The 23,284-nt window shown below is 42.1% G+C and overlaps 1 long non-coding RNA gene across 1 annotated transcript in view; it reads left to right on the plus strand.

Annotated features, from left to right (window-relative positions):
- LOC126405051 (uncharacterized) overlaps positions 1-22,497 on the plus strand; it is a 172,823-nt gene extending 150,326 nt beyond the window's left edge. The window contains exon 3 of the long non-coding RNA XR_007571552.1: positions 22,453-22,497. This is a non-coding gene — a long non-coding RNA (uncharacterized LOC126405051). The remainder of the gene's footprint in view (positions 1-22,452) is intronic.
- The last annotated feature ends 787 nt before the right edge of the window (positions 22,498-23,284 follow it).

Genomic DNA, 23,284 nt, shown 5'->3' on the forward strand with positions numbered 1-23,284 from the left:
CTGTTGGTATTTATAGAGTTGGGAGTGGGATGTTGTTGTGTATCCTTGCGGGTTTTCAAGTAAGTATAAATCCTGGAGTTTTCTTAGTGGGTATACAGCGAATACCTGCATATCATGTAGATTCCACCTTTGAACTGTAGCATTGCTTCTCACATGACAGGAATATAAACTGGGCAAAAACAGTAAAAATCTCATTCATCATGGTATCCTTTGGGAAATCGTCAGCAGTAATAAGTGATTTGTGGTAAATGAGCTAAAGCATGCAAAAACACGGACATGGCTCCCTTTTAAGTGGGAGAAATGCTTGTCTGCAAGTTCTGACAAACAAGCTGTGAAAGACAATACGACCCCACTGAGCACAACCAGCGTATCAGAACACTGCATATACATTATTAATTTACAGCACTGCTGTGTGTTTCCATGCAAAGGCATAGGAAATAATTACAGCAGGGCGATGCTGTCGATACTAATCCAGTCAGTGCTATGGGTCAGTGTTGTTCCTAGCCTGTGGTGTATGTTGGTACACTTTCTATAAGCTCACACTAATTGAACAACTTTCCCTCTCATCCTTTCCTTTACACATCTGCCTTGTACATGCACTAAAATAACACCCAGTGCTGCTGATTCTCCTTGTATAAGCTTGAGCTAGCTTTGGTGGCAGAAAGCAACAAGCTGACCTCAATCCCCTCCCACTGTAGGTCACTGTCTTGCCTGGCAGAGCAGCTCTCTGGCTGTCACACGAAGCACCAATCCGGCGTATTCTTAGCCCTGCAGCTAGCCGGTTCCCATGGCCTTGGAGCGATTAGCCTTGCTATTCATATCCGACCAAAGCTACTCTCTCAAGCTCCCTGTCTCCTCAGCCGCTCTCCTCAAGGATGTGACTGGTCAAATGCTCTGGACAGCAAATCTACCTCAGCTAAGCAGCTGATTAGCACGGTTCTGGCGGACAACTGTTTGTGTCCTCCCACGCATGTGCGCAAATCATGTGCAACCTAAAATCAAGAGTCAGTGGCCACTTTGCAAGCACACAAAGAGGAGATACCAAAACTCTTAGCAACATCACACTTTAACTTTCCTGCCCCTTCACAGCGAGTGAGGTGTTTCTCTCCATCTCTTCAACAAACACTTCCACCCACAGATCTGGTATTTAAAATTCAGATAGCTGATCCTTCCTTTCTCCTCTCCTTGATACTTTACAGCAGCCATGTCTGAGTCTAAGCCGTTGAAAACAATCTTTTACCATGGGAATTAATTAAAACGGTCTAAATCTAGACTATAGAGTCCTTTAAAACATACGGTGCAGAATGACGAAGACTGGCAAAGAGGTGAGACAGAAAAAAACACAGAGAGGGATGTAGATGGAACAGGAAGTGTGAAACAAATAGAATTTCCTCCTCAGGTGAACAAAGCTTTTTATTTCATTAGAGGTTTTAGCATTGTTCAGACCATACAAAAGAACTGACCATCCACAACGAAAGACCCAGGCAAACAGATCTTAACAACATATGTTAACAACAGTTCACTGCATGTTAGGTACATTTACTCAACTACAAGTGGTTACCTACAATTCTGAGGTATTTGTTCTTGACTTGAGCATATTATGTTACTTTCTACGTCTTCTCCAACACTACATTTCAGAAGTAAGAACTGGAGTTTTACCCTTTACATTTTTCTAACAGCTTTATTTTTTAAAACTATCTGATAATAGATGCATTGTTTAAGATAAAATGAGTGGCTGTTGGTCTTGCTGGCCTGTGACTACTTAGAAAAGACTGCATCTAGTTGGGCCTTGTTATGTTTCAGATGTCTACCATTCACTGTTGGTAGTGCACGGTGGTTACGGCTAATATTGAGACAACGTATAAGCGTAGCACCCACCCTCCAGCCCCTGCACAAGACATATTGATCCAAAACATTTTTGCATCTCACGTAACGTAGCACATGATGACACGGAGGACAGAGGCCTTAGCTATCTGCTGCAGAAAGACTGAATGCTTTAGCTATTATGGTTTTTATTTTGATGGATATAAATGAAGGATTATGCAAGCAGCAATCTCTCTGGCTATTACGGGGAAATGCTGGCATAATCATGGCGAGATACCAGCTTTGAACATAAGATAAAGGCATATAAAGTCTTAGATGACGAGGAAGACAGAAGCTTTTGTTTTCTGCTGCTAAAATAATGAATGTTACAGCTATTATGGTTCTTATTTTAGATCTATTGAAACAGAACCATGCAAACAACGACTGTGGGAGGTCTATTTTTTAAAAGGTTAATTAAAATGTTAGTTAAAAAATAATGCTGCAGTCACTACTAGTGGATAATGTATTAAAAGACTGCCTATTTTGGTTGAGAATATCGGAAAACATTTTGCCTATACTTTAAGTATAGCAATTTTTGCCATTGATTAGCAACATAATGTTCATAGAAAACGTAATTCACTTCATATTTAGACGTTTCAAATAAGTTTTATTTAAATATAATGTCTAGGAGACAGCCGAAATTCATCTCATGTAACTTCAGATTTACTGTGTGACCCTTAGGTTGGGAACCACTGCACTAAACTACCCAACTGTATCTACTGTAAAGTAACTTAAACTAGCTGCATCAGTAAAGTGCTACGTACACATCAGTATTAACAATCTAATAATGCCCTATATGATCATGTTATTTTTAGTAAAGAATATGAGTGGCTCTCCAACCACTGCTGGGAACACTGATGATTTTGAGGCGTGAGAATCCCCTCTTGTTTCTTTTCTGGTTTCACAGGAAAGCTTTGCTCTATAACAAAACAAGTTTGCACAACCATGTAGTGATAAGGCTTACAGCTGTGGCAGCGACAAGCATGGTGACATAATGAGCCCACTGCTATTGCCTAGAAACAGATCCAAGCACACACAAACACTCACAGGTCTCAACACAACGTTGGCCTATGTAAAGGTCATGCCTCATCACTTGATTGATAATGTGATATTAGCCTTGATATCATCACGCTGGTTCTCAATCAAGGTGGCATTCATTGAGACAAAGCAGGATACTGAAGCAATATATTGTACCAGCCACCTGGAGTCATTCGTGTGAGGTACAGGAGAAAAAAAAATGCTGTTAGAAAAATAAAACCACTGGTTCAGCATTGTGATGTGCAGTCACATTCGAAACTCAAACCCAACCCAAAAAAGGTTAGAAATGGTGCCCACATTCCTCAAAAGGTAAAATGTCCCTCGGGGTTGGCGGTGTCCCCTACACCTCACTGCACAAGAAGTTTCACAAACACTGGCATTTTCACACCCAACCAGCTCCCCTTCACTTAAAGGGCATTGTGCAACATGCCGGCAGGACACAGGAGGAATGGGCAAACTCTCAAACTCCTACAGAGAAACAGGAGGGACAAAACACTGCCATGTCCCCACCACAAAAAAACAAATCAGTCATGTAAAAGGAGCCTGTGAAGGCCGGCATATTTATTGGAAATGCTGACTGAATAGCAGCCTGGGAAACAGATGTATCTGCGAGGTCATGTTTTATTGTCCCGGCAGATTGGAACTGGTCCTTCTCTTACTATAACAGATTTCCAACTGACCTCGGCTGCTTTGGGCCAATCACATCTTTTCATTCAGGGTTTGATACGATGATGGACAGAGAAGCACCGTTAAGCATTTTTGTAACCAGCCAAGATGGCTGACGCTGATGTGGAACGTTCTGTTAAATCCACTATCTTGTTGGTATCAAATGAACTGGACGATGTATTTTCTCTAAAATAAAAATAAAAACAGCCTTTCATTGTAAACTCAGGTGACTTTCAACCAGCTCTGTGTCACTGCAACATGGACAATACATGCACATGAGCAATGCACCTGAAGTTTCTTACTCATCTGCCGGCAAAAGTGACACTGGGGGGATGAGCAGGCAGCTCTGGGCTCTGGCAACATGAAGGGAAGCAAAACATCGTTCATCTGCACACACTGTGTCTCATTCATGAATAATGAGCAGAACAAATTTGTGTGTAAACTGTTCACAGAGGGAAATTTACATGTATTTCGGCATTCATCAAAATGTTTATAGCTCCAATCTTTTCGTAGTTAATAACAGAATCTTCACCTGCTTCTGACTGCTTGTCGTGCTTGTGTAAATAAAATACTGCACATAAATGATGCTTGTCATAATTAGAAATTACAGTTTTATTTCGTAATGTGCTCTGTTATGTTCATGATACGCAGATGCCTTTGAAACATGAGTTAAACATGACAAGATATTAGAACACGTGTAACACAGTTAGTTAAATTAGTTTTTCTATGTACTTGTGTGTTTTTTGCATCAAGTTTAATGTTGAACCATTTTGGTTTAACTTTTTGGATGGTTCTTACAACAGATGACACAGAGTTACAGAGTTACACTTCAAGGCCTTTGATTTACCTGTCCCTGTCACATTACTACTAACAGAAGAAAATAAAATGTTTTTCTCAACCCCACATGAGCAAAAATAACTTAAATCTCACCGTCAGACAAGTTTTTCTTTGTCTCTCTTTCTTTGTTTGCGTCATGTTCGCAGGTCGACTGGATGCACCTATGACAAGTGGGATTACGCTGTCAGTTTACGATTGATTGGCATTCATGAACATACACACGTGCCAATGATCAAATCCGAGTTTTCCGCGGTGTTCATGAATCTGGTGTAGGTTTTTAAGTACCAAGGTTTTTTATGTGCAAATCTACTCACAGATTTGCTAACATTTCATGAATGAGACCCAGTGTGTTGACACAGAGCTGGTTGAAAATTGGTAAATTGGGGCACAGAGAAAACCCACTTTTCGTTATTTTGATTGGTTGTAGGCTATAATTATATCCAGTTGCATCGTGAGTCATTTTGGTCTATGACAGTTCCTAATGGCCCTTGGAAACTGAAAATGAACTGAGAGGTTTCAGACTAATTGGCATTGGAAAATTGGTCTGGCGATGCCAGGCTAACTGAACAGATATTTAAAAAATATAATCTGTCATAACCTCCAATTTCCTGGCTGTGAGCTCCGGGCGTTTTGCATGATTTTGCAAACACTAAAATGTTCCCTGGCTCCACAGAAATATGACACATGCATCAGTCTATTACATTTCTAACATAACCCAGTAACAGTTCATCTTCGCCAATTATTTAGTGTCACACACATGAAACTGAATGCAACTATTCCCCAAACACACCAGATCTGACACCGTACTGATTTCCAATCTATCATCAATCTGTTCCTTGCAATCCTATTATGTGCACTCTCCACCCTCGTAAAGACCAAGGTACTATGTCACATAAAAAAAGGGATGCTTGCGTTCTCTGAAATGCTTTTCTCCCCGTCGGCCGAGATGTACCAGTTCTTCACCTCAGCCTGTCATGAAAGAGACTGATGTTCCTGTGAGGCGTCCCAGAGGTCAGACAGCCATGTTCCACCACTGCATCCCAACCTTGGCAGATACATTAGTAAATTTAATTCCCCTCTGCCCTGCTGTATGTCTTGTAGTTGTGCAGCTGTGTGTGTAGCGTCCAGTAAAAGCCAAGAAGTCGTCGTTACTTTTGCTGTGGTTCACATGTGTCAGAGGGAGAAAGAGGCAGCGAGAGCAGAGATTAATTTAGTTTGACATATATGAAATACAAGTTCACATCCCTAAAGGGAAGGTTTATAAATTGGAGTTTTAGCGAGATTATGTCTCGAAATTGCAACTCTGGCAAGAGTTGTGTGTAAAGAAAGAAAAACTTGGAGGTGTTTTTGTGAGCTGTTTAAAGAAACTGATCATCAAAGAACATCAGCAACAGATAGGGAAGAAGATTTCGCTCTTCCATTTAATTGAGGTATGAAGAGGGAACCAGGAGAGAAGGAGGTGAAAGATAGAGAGGGGAAAAGTGCAGTTAGACTGAAAACAACTTCTACAGTGAAGGAGAAAATTACGAAAAAAAAAAGATAGGAAGATAGGCGGGAGGTGCAGCAGTACAGTGTGAGTGAATACTTCAGGCCATGAGCTGACAGGTGCCAGGAATATGTCATTAGATGATTTATTTCACAAGACGAGGCAGTATCATGAACCATGACCTATTTTTAGCTCTTTCCACAAATTTAAACCCAAGTTAATAATCTCAAGGAGTGACTGTATTCATTCATTCATTCATTTTCTATAATCGCTTATCCTGTTGGGGGTCGCAGGGGGGCTGGAGCCTATCCTAGCTGACACTGGGCGAGTGGTGGGGTCTATCACAGAGCTCACACATAGAGACAGGCAACCATTCACACTCACATTTACACCTACGAGCAATTTTAGAGTCACCAATTAACCTGCATGTCTTTGGACTGTGCTGCCTTTACATCACCAGTTACCTTTTCCCTATCTACTGTATAAAATGTGACTTCACATCATGACTTCCATTATGTTTTCATAGAGGAAATTCTTGTAGCATGGCAACACTTTTGGAAGTCCTTCACCGCCGAGCAGGACGTGACGCAAATAACAACACAAACCCATTTAGCACGATGTGTCCACTGGGATCTCAGCCTGCTACAACTTCTTAACAGCTCACAGGGTCTATCTCAAAACGGTCCAGAAAGTTGAATGTGAAGAAAAAATCCATATGAAGACATATTTGTGTTCGTTTCTGTTTACTAACTGGCTGAGAAAACTCTACCCGTGGCCATATCGACCGTCACCTTTAACCCACATATACTTCACATTTGTGTCCAAGTTTCTCGATGCTTCATTTAAAATCACTTCCACCCACATCAGCTGTCTATTTCTCTCTTTCTTTTACACACACACACACACACTTGGATATTCCCTGACACTTCATATTGCTAATGCTGGATGGAGGTTGTCATGGGAACACATCTTTGACAGTTTTCTCGGCTCACTCGCAGCAAAAACACAGAAACTCACTCAGGAGGCAGAGGAGGTGCAGGCGTTAGGAGGAGAAAAAGGGGCAAAAAGAATCATCAGCAGGCATCAGTGAAGGGCAGATGAATCCAGATACTGCGGCTGGGTGGTTTATCTGTATATGTGTTTGGGATCACAGTCAGTGACCGCCTACAGAGTTTCGATTTACCTGATTTCACAGATCCCTCCATCTGAGTTAAAATAACCTAGATTGCATTTTTATTCTCTGTGCACTTTGCAAATGACGTGTACCGAAATTGATGCCACTGACATGTGTGAATCTTTAGCTGGAGTCAGCAGCTGGCTAACTTAACATAACAAAGACTGGAAACTTTTGGGAACAGCTTGTCTGACTCGGTCCAAAGGTAACAAAATCTGTTATTTCTATCTATGTCTTTGATGTGACCAGTTGCCGGGCAACCAGCGGTGACTCCAGCTACTCGAGTTAGTGGTGCTGGCCAAGAAATAGTCTGACACATGACCTGCTGTGAAACAACAAATAGGCCGAATCACGGTGATGTCATGCTAACAAAAACTGTCACTTCCGGGTAGACAAGTGGGAATTGTTCTAAAAAAACCTGCCGGTTCACACCAATGTAACTTGATGAGACCGTGTATCATCTCTCTGTACTTCAGTTCTGATTTCCAGCTTTTCAGCCTTATTTTGTGGCTGAATATAATTTGTAGCTTCTTAAAATATGAATGAGGACAGTGATAGTGAGATACTGGCTACAGTTGCGTCTGTAGTGATGTACAGGTCAAAAACAGAAACAAAACGAGCATCAGATGTCATGATAAAATGCTACAAATTGAGCATAGCGTTTGTTCAGGTGGGATATCAAGCTCAGCTCACATCCCAGCTACATCAGCTGATCTCAAACAGCCCAATCAACTGATGGAGCAGCTGACTGATGGAAGGGAGTCAGCCGATAGATCACATGATTCCTTTCTATGCAACCAATTGGCGTATCTCATTCAGGGTGCCCTATTTAAACTGCTCTGGCCTGCCTACTGTTGCTGCTTCCTCTGCAAGCTGCTTTGCAACCTGCCTCCAACCCAGCTCCTCCTTTTCATGCTCTGTCTGACATATCAATGTCATTTCTGTTTGTCATTGATGTTGCTCTGTTCTGTTCCCGGGGGTCTTTGCTGCTGCTCTCCCTGCTTTAGGCTTTCCATGTAGGCACATGGAAGGGCAGGGAGGTGTGCTCTCTCTGCCTCAGGCTTTCCTTGTTTGCACGTGGAAGGGCAGAGAGGTGTGCTCTCTCTGCCTTATGGCTTTCCACGCAGGTACGTAGAAGGGCGGAGAGGTATGCTCTCTCCACCCTATGATTTCCACGTAGGCCTGTGGAAGAGGCTTTCTGCGTAGGCTCGAGGAAAGGCATAGAGGCCCCAGAACAGAACCATACTGCCAAATATAGTACTGCAAATGGAAGTAGTTTTTCTGTAACTAAAGTGTTCCTGACTGAATAGTATAAATAACCAGCACCTATTAATCAGTCAATGAGAATGTGTTTGTGGGAGGGGCATAAGCACATACTGCAAGCAGCAGCAGTGACCCACTGTCCGACATGGGCACACCATGAGGACAGAAACAGGGCTCGGTGGGGACGGAGCACCTGTCGCACTTGTCACACCAAAACAACCGGACCGGGACCTTCTTGAAGAGGTGATCTTGGTCCGGCTACAAACGAACTCTGGTGCGGTTCATTTGTAGTGAGAACTTGTTCTGAACCGATCCGTTGGTTCGATCCGAACCAACTGCAGTCACATGACACATTGTTTGAGTTAAACATGAGCATGTTACAGTCCTGGAGGATTATTAATGTGCACCTCCTCCTGTACTGCCTTAATATGCACATTCAGCACATCCAATGCATCAAAACATTGTTTTCTAGTTGGAGCCGCGCCTCGTTTTCAAACTGTATGGTTTGACTAAAATGAACAATGACAGCAATATAGTCCACGATGAGCAGCGCTAAAATCAACCTGCGTAGTTGTCCCTCCATTGTGACATTAGAAAGTGTCACATTTATCTTGCAAGTGTACTCTTCTTCAACGCTTTGTTTACTTCCTGCATTTTTCCCACATGGAAATTCTGACCAATCAAGAGCAGCTTTCTCTCACAATATATTTTATCTGGTCTGCTTGTAAATGCTGCCGTGAGAACAGGAACCAACTGGAGGCAATTACGCAACTTTGAAACATAATTAGTCCCTGATTCAAACCAAAGCAAGTGAACTCTAGGTCTGACAGCACCCTTAGAGTTCCCGTCTGTACAGTATGTACCATAGTGTAATCTATGTTCGTATTTACATTCAGCATTGACTTTGCTAAGTTGTACTAAGTGAGAATGACAAATCGTCCCAGCACCAAAGACATGCGGTGCTCTTACAGTAAATGAATTGCAGACTCAGTCTCTCTGCTCCCATCTGTCGGGCTGTCTGTCTCCCCATCAGAGATTTATGACTGTGTCTCACCACAAGCCTGCCACTGCACCCAAAGATGCTCGGTAATCACATCAAGAGTGCACGACAGCAAAACATTTGCTCATGCATCCGTGTGGTGTTTATTTATAGGTGTGTGTCGGAGCAATGTAAATATACATTGCCATCCACATCCAAGTGTACATGCGAGAGGATAAGCACACCTTCATTTCCAATTCCATGTGTTATTTATGGAAGCCAGGAGAAGGTGTGATGGAGCTACCTTTGACAATTTATTCAGTTCATCATCTTTTTACAGTGCATACACTCTGTTGAATTGCTTTTTCGATGAAATATGATCCTGTCTTAATTTTTTTTCCTGTAAAATATGTAGTCAGCAATGTTCTGTTTGAGGCAGTTTCATTGAAATACAGTATAATCTCTCTCTAACACTACAGAGGATACACTGAAATGTGGATTTCTCTTCACTGTGTGCTTTCTCCCGCTTTCTTTTCCATTTGGTCCCGAGGCATCTCAAATGAAAACAGTATAATCAAGTTTTCTCAGCCATTGCAGAGTTCATGCAGACTAGCAGATAGCTATAGAGCAACTTCCCTGTGCAATGGTCAATGGTCTGTACTAATCAAGGTGCCGCTCACCTCCTAAACAAACAGTCCTATGAATGACATCTTCCTGTGACCATGAACACCATGGCCCCACTTTAGGTCTGTTACTCAAAACAGGACCAGTTTCCAGGCAACCTGTGGAAATTTCAGGAAGTTACGCTTCCCGGCCAAGAAAAAGTTCTGCGCTGCATCTGAAATAACATACTATGCACTGCATACCCAATATGTGTACTATAGTTCAACATGCTTTTGTGTACTTAAACAGTAGTATGTATTTTTTCGGGTGCACTGAGCTGTAATTACCACGCCACTTCCTGAAAGCTGCCAAGGAAAATTGGAACCGGTCATAACAACAGTGACAGTTTTCAAGGAGCCAGACTTTGGTGCCAGTTCTGTTGGAGTCAATGGCGCGGGCACGGCAAATCACTTTAACCCAGTGGTTCCCGACTGGTCCAGCGATGGATACCAGATTTCTCCTTACTTGTTAGTTCAAGGCCCACACAGTTTAACACATTCAGCATCATATTTGTGTTTGGCCATGTCGTCGAGCTAGCTTGCTGTCTCTGTTACTGTAAGTAGCTGTTAGTTAGTTGTTAGCTTTGTGCCAGAAATTCACTGTACTTCAAAATAAAGTGTGTTGTATTACAAACTGGACACATTCGTGAGTCACTCACGGTCCATTCAGAATGGACCTGCAACCCATTAATGTGTTTTCATTAGTTTATAATTTACCTTAGAATGAGCTGTTTAGATCTTTTTTTCATACTCTTTATTTGTCAAAATTATAGTCTCTTACAGTAGTTGGCTTACTTATCATAGAAACAAAAGAAAAAGAAAGTGTCAATCTTTACAATAGCTACTGTATGTCCCTCCAACCCCACACCATGATCCCAACATCTCAAATAACAAAAACAAGCAAAACAAACACACAAAATAATAATGAAATAGGTATGATAGTAATATAAATATTAATACATACATAAATGCATTACCGGAAAAACATACATGGATTTCGGCAAAAAATAACAGAGTGGTTAAATAACTAAAATTCTTAAATAAAATAAAATGAAATAAAAATGAAATAAATTAATTAAAATAAAATAAAAAATTAAATTAGTAAAAAAAAAAAAGATTAAATTAGATTAACACCAGGGGAAAAAAGACTTTATTTCTTTTTTCTCTTTTTCCCCTCTTTTCTTTCGTCCCTTATCCTCGTCCTTCTTCCCCTTATTTCCCCTTACCTTTTAACTTTTGTATGATGCGTGTTTTCTGCTTTCTCTTCCACGTTGGATCAAATACTGTAGTTTAGCTACATTGCTAATGCTGTGGTTTATCATCTCCGTTTTATCGATCTTGTCAATTGAATCCTCCCATTTGCTTTGTTGTGGTGCCTCCAGTTTCAACCAATTTTTTGTTGTCTGTTTAAAGTTCTAAAAAGATACTTATCATTTTGTTGAGAGAGTAGCTGTGGTGTTCGGCCAGGTAATAATTGCTGTCTATCACTTCCCTGATTTCTGTCCAATATTGAGCCGTTTATATCTACATACCGAAACGGTCTTTTTCCACAGTGTCCGCCATGTTGTTTCTATAGTAGCCAAGAATGGACAAACCCAACACTGTAGGGCCTCTCTGTTTTTCACGTCAGCCACAGTTCTCCTACACGCTTGGCACACCTAAGTTTTAGTTGCTTGCAATCTGCAATCTCACCACTAGATGCCACTAAATCCCACACACTACCTTTGATATGATTTTTGCAAAGCACTTTAAATGTTTGTTTGCCGTGTAAGTCTTGAAAAGCACATGCTATATAATTAAGAAAAAAAAAAAGAAGTCATCTTTAGATAGATCTGATTTAAAAAAAAAACAAAAAACATATTTCACATTGAGAATTCAATTAGGTAACACATTGTGAGCACACACACAAAAACGTACATACATCTACGCATAAGCTGCACAAAATGACCCCTGGAAAGTGATTTCCAAATCATAATACAATCACAATAAACTTTTTTATATGAAAACAGATAGTATAAAATTTATTAGGCACTGTTCTCTTCACAATTTACGAGCACTCAGTTATCTTTTTTATGTCTTCCAGTTACCTTGACTTCATAGTAACAGCTAACCTCGCAGCATCAGTCCTCAGGTCTGCTTATCTCTCTGTGGTCTGCCAAGGACATGGATACATTTTCTTGGGGCAGACATCATTTGCAGAGGTCTGAACACAAAATGACTGTCCATCCTCTCCCGCACTTATCAGCATGAACCCTTTTGATTGATTAAACACCCCCACTGGGCTGCAAATAACAGAGGACAGTTAGGTAAAACAAGAATCAACATGTTGCCTGACTTCATGTCTCACTGTTATTATCATCACTAAAACTACAGTTCCCCCAAACGTACATTTGAATTTAAAAAGTAAATCAGCAGCCACAAACATTACTGTCGTGAAAGGATTCATGATAGAGGTCACACTGAAGGACAGACATTGTATTAGATGCCATTATAAATGAAGAAATTTACATTTTAATGAGTCATCTCATAACTGGGACTCATGAAATACATCTTGTGGAAGAGTATGGACCATCTATCACATTTTATTTCCTGTGGCAGAAACACATAGGGTCCATATTAAGCACTTGTGAGTGCTGAAATAGTAAAATATGTTTACACTTAATTATATTCAGTAAACATTGTGCCATTTTTTCACCATTTGTATTTGCTGCTGACCTGTAATTTGTAGCCTTTAAACTGAGGCTGTCTGCATTGATATACTTTTATTTAACAAACATAATTGCAGGTACTCAGTTGAGAAAATTAATAGTCTTTATCACAGGCACTGAATTAGCTCCAGAAGAAAACTGAACAGTGTGCACGCCATCATTTATACAGAAAATATTATTTAATACATGGCCGTTTTGGGCTGAGCCCCTCCCCTGAGTGTGCTAATTGTTAAAAGCACGGCCAACACAGACAGGATATCTTCAGTCGCTCAGCATTTTAATGAGCATTAAGTCGGCCACCTCAGGTTTATGAGCATAGAGGTGGTCAATATACTCCAACGAACAGAGAACAGAGACAGACTATTGCTTTTTGGATTGATTTTCTGCATACTCTAACACCTAATGGTCTAAATGGGGATTTTTTTTTCCTTGACATGTTTTTCATAAAGATGCACAGAGTAACTTTGTATTGATTGTTTACTTCCTTGCGCTGCCTTTGTGAGTTTTCTAGGGGGTTTCTTTGGTCCCTTTGGTTGTTATGCTAGAAGTATGCTGTAGACTAATCAGTCTGATGCCTATGTATCAGCACCACCTGTACGGTCTGATGTCTAACAGTTAGCACAGAGGAGCTCGGCCCAAAACATGCATTGATTAATATTCTCTGCGTGAGTCATGGTGCAGCTTTTCAGTTTGTCCTGGTTTTGACGTTTTAACATGACATTTAATAGAAGAACAGATTTGACTTCTTTACATTCACTGAATTATTTCCATCAGCTTTTGATACAGCACACTTCTTTTTGGAGAACATGAAACAGACTTGCTTTTTGCGCTGCTTATTGATTTTTTTTTTTATAGAACTCCTGTTGATGTGACAAGTATTGACAGCACTTTGGGTGTTGCATCCTTGTGAACAAGAGAGCTGAGAAACATACACCCATGCAGCTGAAAAGACATGGCTCAGCATTGGCCCAAACTTGTCATGCCAGAAGAAATAAGTTGGACCACGTTGGGTGCATGACTAGGCTGAAACTCGGGATGAGTTATGCCCCAGAATCGGGCTAAAGCCCCACTTTCAGTAGGGTACCTTTGGAACCTAAAGTAACCCTTCAGACAGGGTACCTAGACACACAAACAGTACTCTTTCATGTGGGCGGGGTTGTTGTCACTCACTGCTCCGTCCAGCACTCACTGTATTTCCTTCTTTATCAGTCTGCGCCTCGTTTATTGTCCACAGAACGAGGCTGCACTCCAACATTTTCAGAACAAAATAGAACAGGCTGCAGCGAGAGTCTCTCTCTCTATGGGATTTTTTTAAAATAGCAGGTGTGTTCTGAGGCAAGCTCGGGGGTGTAGTGTTGCCGGAGCCCACGGGTACGGCGCTCTGTGATGCTTTATATTTTTGTCCGAGTGAGGATTGGGATATGTCCAGTTCACATAATATGGTCAAAATTAATATATATTTTAAACACTTAAAGATCCACTCATTACTAAAAGTGTATGTCATCCAAGAGAGACAACAAAAACTAAAGTAATGGTCAAAGTTGTCACATTAAAGTTTAAGGTGTGCCGATGGATTCACGTTGTCAACTCATACAATGAGCAACATAACAAGTACAGCATGGTGAATTATTTTTCTCAGTCTACAGCTGTTACAAGATGCAGCAAAACATCCTTAATTTTATAGTTACAGTTTACCAATATATGTGAAACTCTGCACTGTATAAACAGTGGTTACCCAAGTTTCAAAAGCAGAGTGGCCGTCCGACTGCAGTGTTCACAGCTCCACCTTCTAGTACCAGATCTGTGTGCTAGGTACCCCAAAAGAGGGGGGACCAAACATGGGGACGGTACGGAACAGTTCCATTGGTACCATCCACAACTTTTCACAGTGGAAACCATACTACTTGGTGGAAACGGGGCTTAAATAAACTGGCCTAACTCCGGCTACCGACACTGCCATCACTAGACAGTTGAATGACATGGCCCAGCATCGGCACAAACTCATCACACTGACAAAAATAAGTTGGGTTGCTACCGGTTGACTCCACAGAATCAGGCCAAATAAACTGGCCCGATTCTGGCTGCTGACACTGCCATCACTGGGCCGTTATAAATAGTGACCTGGTCCAGCATCAGCCTAAACTCGTCACACTGACAAATATAAGTAGGGTTGCTACCAGTTGCCCGCATTAGCTGAGACTTGGGGTGAATGATGCCACAGAGCCAGGCCAAAAAAACTGGCCCGATTCTAGCAGCCAACACTGCCATGCCTGGGCCATTATGAATAATGACCAGGCCCAGCATCGGCACAAACTTGGCCAGCCAGAAGAAATAAGTCGGACCGTATCTGGTTGCACAAGTTGGCTGAGACTCGGGATCAATGATGCCCCAGAATCGGGCCAAATAAACTGGGGCTATTCCAGCTGCCAACACTGCCATCACCTATCTGTCAAGGAACCTCATCATGGGCCATTAATTAACTAGAAAAGTATATGTTTTATGTTACAAATTTAGCCCTACATAGGTTCGTCATATTAGTCCATATGCCCTCTCGCCCAGAGAGCTGATGAACCTGTTGGAGGTGAGAGCTTTAGGACCCAGGAGGATAACACCTCAGTGAGATCTAGACTAATCAGTATTAATCAGCTATGCATGACATCAAAACAGACGTCTCCATCTGTGGGCTGTGCAGGTCATTTACACTGTATTCACAAGCACACACTCTTACACAAGCACACACACGCACACACACACACTTTTGTAGATAAAGGAGAAAGCAGGCTGTTCTGTTCGGTCCCAAATGAAGAAAAATGCTGGTATAAACAGAGACAAAAACACATTTAAAACACAAGACAACAAGGAAAGCATGAATATATATCAGTTACACACACACACATATACACACACACACATCCTGCACATAGAAAAATGTCAGCCGCTTTTGAAGATAGGAGATGTCAATATTTTCCCGGGCCTCTCTCCAGGAGTCTTCATATGAGCGTGACATGAGAGGGCCCATGGGAAAGGTCAGCTCAGCTCAGAGCCCCAGTGGAGCCACATCATATACAACACTGTGGATCAAAAGCTAGAATGTAGCCCACCAGTGAGACCTCGCAGGGGGGCATCAAGGAGGTCTGATCCTGGAGAGTTGGAGGAGATAAAGGACGAGGAGAGACAACAGGGAGATGGGAAATAAAGGGAGAGGAGCTTGAGAGAAAAGGGGATGAGACTGGTGTGCAAGGGAGGACAGACGTGACAGATGTGAGCAGGAAGTGGCAGCCTCGCACTGGTGGGCACATTGTGAGTCACCTGGAAGTCAGCAGCTTCATTATTGTGGCCTAGTTTACTACGCAACAACATTCACACACCCCCTCTGTGGGCAAATTGTGTTTGACATTATGTGAAGCAAAATCATAACCTGTGTTCACTGTGTCCGTTTCACTGCGGATTATCAGGATCTAACTCTTAAAGGTGTAGACAAACATATTATGCCGTCTGATCTGAAGCTCAAACACATGTGCTTGTAGCTAATGAAGCTACATCAACATGTGCACACTAATTATAGTTGTCACCTTTAACGTGGAAAAGTAAGGGACACCTTGCCAGTGGCCCTGTGCCCTGTGGGACACAGATGAAGAGGGGGTCTTGGGATCCTCCCCCAAGCGTGGATGCATAACTGAACAGGCCCAGCGGGCTCAGGCCCAGGGCCCAAAGTGTCTGGCCTTCTCTTGCAAAATGTCACATGTCAAATTAACACATGCCGACCAGGAGGAGACAAGATGACCACACAGAGACACGAACCCACAGAAAGATGAGGAAGATGGTGACATATGCCATGTGATGTTATGTTAGCACTGAATTTTAAGTGACAAATGTACTTTTTTAGGCCAAATCATGATGTTTTTTTTTAAGTTTATTTTAAAAAAAAGACGATGCATGTAGCGCGTGTAAATTGACATGTTGTTCCTGAATGTCCAAAACAGATGCAGGAGGTGTACCTAGTAAGGGCGTGCCATATCATCTCATTCACAATAATACCGCTTTATTTTTTTATATCATATAAAAATACCATGATAGCTTCAGCAGTGTGGAATAAACTGTGGTGTCCTGAATGTTTTATGAACAGCCCCGGACTTCTCAGACTCTTTTAGCGACTTACCGCTCAGAGGGAACTCATTCAGCGGCTCCTCCGGCAGCAGCACAGCGTCTCTCCCTCTCCTCTCCTTGGTGTCGCCAAGGGATTAAACCTGCGTGAGTGACGCTTGCAGCTCGACAAAAAAAACGACATATATGTGATTGTGCAATAGTCGTAGCATAACAGCCTGTCACAGGTTACAGCGTGATGATTAGAGGAGAAATGGCAGAGCATAAAGGTCCAGGTGGAAAAAAACAAGTCAATAATTTAAAATTTTACTAAAAGAGGAAATCACCTGTTGATTTATATATATATATATATATATATATGTATATATATATATATAGATATATATATATATATATATATGTATATATATATATATAGATCCCAGGGGACATTTTTTTGTATTTGGAGCTGTTTAAATGTGTAATTTGTGGTAGATTTTATTTTATTAGTATTAGTATTAGTAGTATTAGTATTAATATCGTATACAGAATCTGAATCTCACTCTGAGTTACTGTTGTTGTTGTTGTTGTTTACAAACTAAAGAAATGAGAGACAGAGTCTTTTATTTTGTTGCAATTCTATTTTTTAAATTAGTTTTTTTTTTTCCCCCACTAATTTTTCATATCGTCAAGAACATCGTTATCAAAAAAATACCCTGAAATATTGTGATATTATTTTAGGGCCATATCGCCCACCCCTATTACCTAGTGCCTCATATTTTGACGGTCCACTGACCAAGTGTTGGCATTTGACAAGTTGGGAGTGAGAATGTGTCGGTATACCATCTATTTCTCATCTGTATGTCTCCAGGATTTCACTCGTTTTGTCTTTGTCACTGGAAACACAGGATTGAATAGGGAGTTGGGGTGCAGCTGCAACAATTTTTGGATTTTTGGTTTTTATCTGTGCTCTAGTTGTTAACAGTCATCAGTTGTTTTTACAAGCGATGTTAAAGTCACAATATTGATTGAAACACTAGATGTCAAATGTTACATCTGCCCCACGTGTGTAAAGAGCAGGGGAAGTGATTTATTAAACGCAATTTGACATTTTCAACAAATCGAAAGCCCTTCTTGTGTCAGTAGCAGACGCACTGAATATCTTCCAGCGTTGCAAAATAAAACCCAAGCACTTCAGCCCTGCTGCTGGAAAAATTCCTCGGGAAACTACTGGTACGAGTTCCATATTTCATGGCAAGTTATTCAATAGTTGTCGACACGTTTTAGTTTGGAACAAAGTAGTTGACCAACTGATGGACTAGTGCTGCTAGTGTGGCTTAAAAAATACATGGCAGAACAAAAGTCTAGTGAAGCAGAGGCGAACCCAAAAGAAGAGCAGGGTTAATACATGGCTAAATCCTAAACAGAGTAACCTACAATTCCTAGTCATCAAAGTGAATTTCAAGTCTGGTTGCTTTCCATTTGGTTGAGGCAAATAGTCCTAGATCTTACTCAGTCACATTTTACTTAAAGGTCCAGTGTGTAGGATTTAGGGTTATCTATTGGCAGCAATGGTACATAATACGTAGGGCTGCCCCCAACTTAGAATTTTCCTAGAGGACCAATAGGCGTCATTTAGGGCCATTAGTCGACTAGTCACCTGCATGTTTATGATAATAATTTGATTATTAAATGATATATTTTGGGCGGGGCAACGCAATGGTTTGAGTTGAAGGTGTGAGAAAGAATAGTATCAGTAACATTATTAACACTGTGCTACATTACNCGACATGTTATTAACTAGCCTGTGGAATAACTGCAGGTACCATTCCTGGAAATTAGGGGCCGTACACATGCCGTGTCTGAAATCACGTGGGAAATGTGAGGTCGGGCGCTGGGTGCTACTTTTGTGCCTTTTCTGTGCCAGCTTGCAAGAGCGCGGTGGCAGGTTGTGTCTGGGGTTGCTAGGCAACCTTAACAAGCACCATATAGCCTGTTTACCTGAAATCCTGAGTGCAGAGCTGATCTTCTTCCAGGTGCTGTTTATAAGTGTGTAGGCCTATCGTCTGTGGGACAGGTGTAAAGCTCTGGGTAGCCCTGCACTAACATGATCAACTTCTCTGTAATTATCAGACTGAATATTTACAGAAGAAGGGAAAGATATCTGTCGGCTGTGATTGGTTTGTAACGTGACTCCTGTCTGACTGCTGGGCGTGACTACTTCCTGTATCTGTCCTTTCACACTAAATTCCCACGTGCAGAAATCTTGCCGACTAATGACTTTCTTTTCTTCCTGGTCGACTAACATATGGTCGACCATTAGGGGGCAGCCCTAGTAATATTCGTAACTATGTTTTCATTAGTTTGTAATAACCTGAAAATAAAAATTGGGTTGTTTTTTGATACCTCTGAATGAGTCGTTTGTAGCTACACACGGAGCGGGTCCTCTCCCACAGAGTCTGCCATGTTGCTCTAGAGTCGCTCAGAACAGACAAATCAAACACTGGCTCTAGATAGGGCCATTTCACATCCACCACTGTAGTTCTACATGCTTGGCACATGGGAGAAGTTTCAGTTCTGCAACCTCACCACCAGATGCCACTAAATCCTACACACTGGACCTTTAAATCAGTTGAATTCTTTGATCCATGAGGCAAACAGAACCTTATGAACCAAGATTGTCTCACAGAAGCGCTGGTTTAGCTCTCTTGTTTACATCTGGGCATGATTATAGAAGATATAAAGCGCAGTCGCAAAAGTAGGATGATTGTCAGAAAGAGTACGGAGCGCCTGACAGCTTTAAAGTGCCTCTTCAGACAGAAAACCACTGCCAGCCCTGTGAATCATAAAATTCAAATGAGAAAAAAAAAGAGAGTGACTCATAAGAAATCATCCAGCTGCTGCCTGCATGCAAAAACACAATAGTGGAGAAGAAAAAGGACAGGGAGGAGGAGAGCGATAACAGCAGTGTGTTTACGTCATCGATGAAAGAGTAACCAGACCCTTGGGGCGGTAGGGATAAATAAAGGAGCGAGGAGTGTGGATATTATTTCCTACATCTCCCTGCTGCTAGTGGCCGCTCTGCTGGGCAGTGATGTCACTCCCAAACACAAACACACAAAGAGTTTGTAAAAACACACACACATACTGCAGATACTTAATTATTAAACACAGCAGGTATATATTTATACACACAGACATGCACGTGGTTCCTCATCAATATCCATTCGGTCAATAATTCATAATAAACAGGCAACAACCAACAACTGCCTTTTACATAGTACTACTGCCCCCCCTTATGTGGCTGCGCTGTCATTTAGAGTCAAACCTCAACATGTACGGAGGGATAAAGAGGGCAGCAGGGAGGATATAAGATTCGGGTTTCCTCCTATTCTGCAAACAAGGTTAAACCGCACACTCATGTACTTCAAAAGCTCTCCCTAAATATAGAAAAGGAGAAGGAGAGGGAGAGAAAGAGGACGAGGATCTGACTGGTCTGCACCCATATATAACCTCTGCCTCACTGCTAGCTGGCACATGGTGTCACACTAAACTGTGTCCCCGCTTTCAACCCTGGTTCACTCCCCTCAGCACTTTAGTCATTTGCTATAAATAGGGATACACACACACACACACACACACACACACACACACACACACACACACCCCACAGCCACCAGCCCATTTTGCTTGTCTACTTGTATTTTTCGGCTAAAGAGACTTCAGCTGTGATGAGGCCTCACCTGCAGGCTCGTGTTGTGTTGACGGTGCGTACGACCGTGCTCTAAGAACGCCGTGTTGCTTTGCTGTATTGGCTCGGAAAATGCTTAGCCCAGCCCATCACGATGAAATACTGCGCACCTCCATGGGAGGCCAAGGGCGCTCTCACCGGGGCTGAGGGAGGGTTTAAATCACATACCATCATAGGTTCACACACACACACACACACAGTGCAAGAATACAGAAACAGACCGAGGCACATACACTGCGTACACAATTTATAATATTGTGTGAGTAAGCAAACACTTTTGGACTGCACTTTTGTTCTCCTGCAAAGAAGAGATCTATCTTTGCATGTTAACATTGCGGGTTTATTGTTGGAGTTAAAGCTGGGGTAGGCAGTTTCATTTTGGCAACATTTGGCAAATTTCCCATAATAACCTTTGAGCATATTGTATCAAGTGGACTGAAAGAACACTATATGTATGTACCTCCTCTTGTCTCTGTTTTCAGGCTTTAGAAAATCTAGTCCATGTTGGACGACTTAAGCCAATCACAGGTCATTTCAGAGAGCAGGTGTTCCTATCGGCTGTTCTACAAATGCACATGCACATGCACGTCCCTTTAGATGGTAAAAGCTTGATTCAATGGCTAAGAATCCTGCAGGAAAAGTTTCTATTCCAGCATTTGCAACAACTGCTGACATTGCAAAGCAACCTAAAAAAAGGAAGACGGACTTAGATAAATGTAATACAACGTACATCAATATCTGCAAAGTGTTTCAGATGGCACGACGGTGCAGTGGTTAGTGTTGTCGCCTCACAGCAAGAGGGCTCCTGGTTCAAACCCAGGGTGGGGGTTTCGACCCAACATGCAAACTCCGCACAGAGGGGCTCCTCCACCCCGGGCTCAAGCCTGAGGTGGAGGATTTGAACCCAGGGTGTGAGAGCCCCTCTGTGCGGAGTTTGCATGTTCTCCCCGTGTCAGCTTGTGTTTTCTCTGGGTACTCCAGCTTCCTCCCACAGTCCAAAGACATGCAGGTTAATTGGTGACTCTAAATTGTCCGTAGGTGTGAATGTGAGTGTGAATGTTTGTCTGTCTGGTGACCTGTCCAGGGTGTACCCCGCCTGTTGCCCATTGTCAGCTGGGATAGGCTCCTACCAGGATAAGCAGTTATGGAGAATAAATGAAATGAAGGAATGTTTTAAAGATGGAGAGACAATGTTGCTAATAGCTTAGGTTTTTGCTAATCGGCGCCAAATAGAATAGAATAGAAAGCCTTTATTGTCATTCCACAGGAACAAAAGGATGCCATGTATACAACGAAATTGCTAAGGTGCAGACAAGTACAGATGATTAGCGCTCACATGGCACACAACTCACTGCTGTGGCTTCAAGGTCATGTTTATGTAGTTGACGTTAGACAGAACCTTGAATCATAGTGTGTCCTCAACCTCACTCCCAGCTGCTACAGACCACCTCCACAGGAGGAGTCCAGGCAGCAGCTCTAGAGACAGACCCCCAATCAGCAGCTGCAGCAACCTGAATCCAGCTAGTGCAAACCCCAGCCCTGGGTGAACCAGACATCCCTGACTCCCTGCCGGATCAGCAAACTTTATCTTGCTGCCGTTACACAAGTGGCCGAATTCAAGCCGCTACAGCTGCTGACTAAAGCTCTGTCCTCTGAGTTGCTGCCCACTCTCCTCTGGGGGGAAGCAGTCCACAGCAACAGGGAGCAGGGCGAAAAGAGTGTGGGGTGGTTAGCGAACTAATTCTTGTCTTATTTGTGGTATAAGGAACAGAGAGAGGGGCACAAGGAGGGGCTGAGTGAATGCGCTGAGGGCAACTCTACAAAGCACTGGGTTGCTGTATGAAGCGGATGGATATGCCTGTTGTTGTCTGGTGGGAGGGGCTTAGGACAGGAGTTTCAGGAGTATTTTCAAAATCCCTGTTGTTTTTTCCTCTCTACATAGGAAAGGTCTTTATGTCCTGGGTCCGGTTGCACAAAACACCTTCAGGTAAGATTTTCCTATAAGTTCATGTTAAGGCTTTGTTAAAACAAAATCAGTTGCACAACAAACGTCCTCACCCTCAGGTTTCCTTATAATGTTCACTGAAGTATTTAAGGTTTTCTCCTTATCTTGGTCTTATACTTAAGGAATCCCTTAAAGTTAGTTAAACCATTGCATAACAGACTTAATGTATGACAAGCTTGAGCATAAGCAAACAAATGGTTATCATCGAAACTGTACTTATTTGTACTATTTTACCACTGTACTTAACTAAGGAAACCTTTCAGGGATTCCGTGTAACACCTTCAAGTAAGTCCCTCAGTTTAGGAAAAATTAAGTCTTAAGTGTCATACTTAAGGAGAAAACTTAGGGTGTTTAGTGCAACTGAATCCTGGATTTAAAAACTTGGCTCTGCTGGTGGAACAGTTATGTGACTGTGTGGTGCTGGCGTTGCTGTATGCACAACAAACAGCAGAGGGCCACTGTGGATGTACACACAGGAGCAAAAGCCTCTACTGTGGTCCAACAGTTTGTGATCGGTTCAGCTAAACTAAATATTAAATGCAACTGTATGTATATAAAGTAGTAGTATTTTGCAGTACTTTCATTTTGGTTAGCTGAATGCAGCTTCCTGCTTTGTGTCTCCACTCATCCTCGAAGCTTTGGAAGAACAGGTTCCTCTCGTTGGTTTTTATTGGCAGCAATTCTCTTGCAATGAACAAGTGATTGATTTCTGGCAGCAGCATCAGAAGATCCTGTAGTTAAAATGACAAATGATGGCTTAGCAGACAAA

The sequence above is a fragment of the Epinephelus moara genome, chromosome 18, assembly GCF_006386435.1.
Source record: "Epinephelus moara isolate mb chromosome 18, YSFRI_EMoa_1.0, whole genome shotgun sequence".
NCBI classification, from domain to species: Eukaryota; Metazoa; Chordata; class Actinopteri; order Perciformes; family Serranidae; genus Epinephelus; species Epinephelus moara.